This window comes from Mustela nivalis (assembly GCF_964662115.1).
Source record: "Mustela nivalis genome assembly, chromosome: 1".
Classification (NCBI taxonomy): domain Eukaryota; kingdom Metazoa; phylum Chordata; class Mammalia; order Carnivora; family Mustelidae; genus Mustela; species Mustela nivalis.
In genome coordinates this window covers 6,105,175-6,108,201 of record NC_139020.1, presented here as the reverse complement: position 1 = coordinate 6,108,201, position 3,027 = coordinate 6,105,175, and the positions used below count along the sequence as shown (strand labels likewise).

General features: G+C 51.2%; 1 long non-coding RNA gene across 1 annotated transcript; it reads left to right on the top strand.

Moving 5' to 3' along the window:
• The first annotated feature begins 432 nt into the window (after positions 1–432).
• LOC309843882 lies at positions 433–2,718 on the top strand. Its single transcript, XR_014300395.1, has 2 exons — positions 433–868; positions 1,337–2,718. It is a non-coding gene; the product is annotated as an uncharacterized lncRNA (long non-coding RNA).
• The last annotated feature ends 309 nt before the right edge of the window (positions 2,719–3,027 follow it).

Genomic DNA, 3,027 nt, shown 5'->3' with positions numbered 1-3,027 from the left:
GGAACATGCGAGTGGGCTGGAAGAAACCTGGGAAACAGCAAGAGTATCTAGAAAACTCTTCCTCCTTGATAAAGAAAGTCAGCTAAGGAGAAACGGTTCTGCCTCTCAACCGGCTACGTGTTGAGGGGATGGCAGGTGCAGCAGCAGCCACCTTCTGACCAGAAGAGGACAAGCCTGTGGAGGTCACCCCCAAAGAGGAAAGGGGCCCAAGTCCCCAGTGACATCCCTGAGGCTCTGAACTTCAGAAGCACTGCCTGTGGGCTTGACAATGTGCATTTAGGAGTTTAAGTCCTTTTCACTAGGATTCTCCATGCCCTGCCCTCCAAAACTTCCTGATGACAATGAACCATTTCCTGCTCAGACACGGAAAGTTTCTCTCCTACCAAAGGACTTAACTTGCTTTTCCTGGAGAAGGTAAAGGGAAGGCGGCCAATCACTAGCACCAGCGTGTGTTGCAAGAAGTTGTCTGAGCGGGACGGTTCCTGTGAGAGAGAAAACCACTTGGAGGTATTTCATGAGATGAAGGGGTCTGGCTAAACCAGGCTCCGATGGAGGCAGCGAGGGAAGGAGGCCGCCGGGAGCGATCTGGCTCCTGAGCCGAGGCCCGCGGGAGACCCGGTTTCCTCGTGGAATCCCGGCACCGAGAAGCAGAACAGATCCAGGAGCCTCTCTGAGCCTCCGGGCTTTCATCTCCGGGTCTGGAATAATTACAGATCCGGTTCTCTCCAGGGCAGATGGGAGAGTGCGGCCTGCTGAAAGACAAGCGTCCGAAAGGCCCAGGCCCCCAGAACCCCGAGCTAGCGGCCGTGGGGTGTTCACATACCGAACCGCTTTGAGGAGGACGACCAGCGGGATGAGAGGCTACTAGGTGAGCACCCGGGCGGCTTACTGGGTTTGAGTGTCTGCCTTTGGCTCAGGTCATGATCCCAGGGTCCTGGAATCGAGTCCTGCATCGGGCTCCCTGCTCAACGGGGAGCCTGCTTCCCGCTCTGTCTCTCCCCCTGCCTTGCTCATTCATTCTCTCTCTCTCTCTCTCTCTCTCTCATACACAAAAATAAACAAAATCTAAAGGAAGGCTACTAATATCCTCCTCCCCAGACACCAGCTCGAGCCACACGCTCTCTCAGAACCCGTCCTCCCCCACTGACAAGAGTCCACGTGGGCCTCTGTGTCTCACCCACAGGCTGGGGGGACCCCGGACACGTCTTGCCCACCCCCTGAACCTGTCCACTCAAATGCCCAACCACAGCCACCTGCTTCTGCCCTTTCCTTCCTCGGCCCCCCTGGGCCCAGCTCCACCTGTCTTTCCTTCCCGCCCCCCCCCCCCGTGAGGCAGGACCTGCGCAGCTGCCCAGCGACCCTGCACCCACCACCGAGAAGGCTGCTGACGGTTAGCTCTGGTCCAAGCGGAGAACTCATCCATGTGCCCGGCGACACGCAGAAGTGCAACGGGTGAAAATAAATCCATTTAAAATACAAACCTGGGTTGGCCGTTCATGCTACAGTGTGTTTACAAGCCTTTATAAACACTATTGAGAAAAAAAAAAAAAAAAAGGAATCAGACTCCTAGCTCTTGGTCATGGAAGAAAACACCGGTGCTCTCCACCAGGTTCTGTGTTTAACTTCGGATTAGCACGGTAGCAAGCTTAGCAGCCATGGCTAAGAGCAGTTTTTCTGCCAAATACTTGTTTATATCCCCCACATTATAACTGCTACGTGGAATCGGGAAACATTCACTCAGAAAACGTCCCTTATTGATCCGGAGAAAGAAAAGGCGTCGCCCAAGGAAAAAGAGCCGGGCAGGGCCTAACCTGAGGATGGCACTCGGGAGAAACAGAACCGTGCCAACCAGCGCCCACCCGAGGGCCGGCGGACCAGCTGAGCTCCCTGGGGACACCCAGCGCCTGCAGGATGTAAAACAATAAGTCAGTAAATGAATGAAGGTGATCCACGAGGGTGCCTTGCCATTCTTGCCTTCCGTCGTGAGATGCTCCAGGAAGACAGATGGGGCGGGGGAAGGAACAGGAAAGCTGATTCACTTTACCCGGGGCCTCTCTCCATTTGCCGGCCAAATAATACATTCTGGACTTGCAAGCTCTACAAGAAAGCCTGAAAAGGGAAGGGCGAAAAAAAGGAACAGCCTGGGACAAAACTTCAACTGCCAAGCGGAGAGCCTAGGCCGTATGCATGCCTTTGTGTGGGTTGGATTCTATTTTCTCTGGGTCCGATGGGTTATTATAGCACCCAAAGTTTTCCAAAAAAACGTCAGACGCGTTTACCGCAGCAATTAAGCTGTCTGCCATCTGCAAGAGGCTTGGTTTCAGGTTTGCTGGAGTTAAATATATTTTGAAAAGAAAAAATTAAGACTTGCAATGTTTTGCGTATCGGTGGGGCTCCGCGGCGTGGGGCACTGGAGAATTTTCAGAGAGAGAAGTTCTCCCTGCGGGATTTGCGCAGCATTGGCATGCTGGTATTCCAGAACCCAAGAACACCCTGAAAGTGATTTATTCCTTAAGAAACACTGTGCCTAATCTTGGGGTTGGTGAACTTAAAACTTCACCAGGAAATTCAGCCAAGCACTTGAGGGTCGCACGGTATACTGTCTTCCCCAATGGCAAGTTATTTTCAGAAAACCAGACTCAAATATTAACTGAATGTCACATTCCCGCCCCACGGTTTCCGTAAAGTAAATAAATGTCGAAAATAATGAGAGTAAAACCTGTGGTTTAACATTCTGAGTGTCTGCAAAGCCTTATATTCTTTCCAGAGTAGGTCCCAGATAAACTAAAGCTTTCACAAGAGAAGGGGAGGCTTGTCTACATCTGACCACACCTGGGAAAATTTCAATTATTTTCAGTTGCCCAACTTTGGCCTGGAGTTACGTTTTATTCTTTCTAGAGGGAAAAATATATATATATATATTTCAGGAAGCAAAAAGGCATTGTTGAATTTTACCCTCTACACGAGGGGGGGAAAAAAACCAATGTGTCTTCCTCATTTTTTCCAGGAATGAGTGACTGGAGCTTT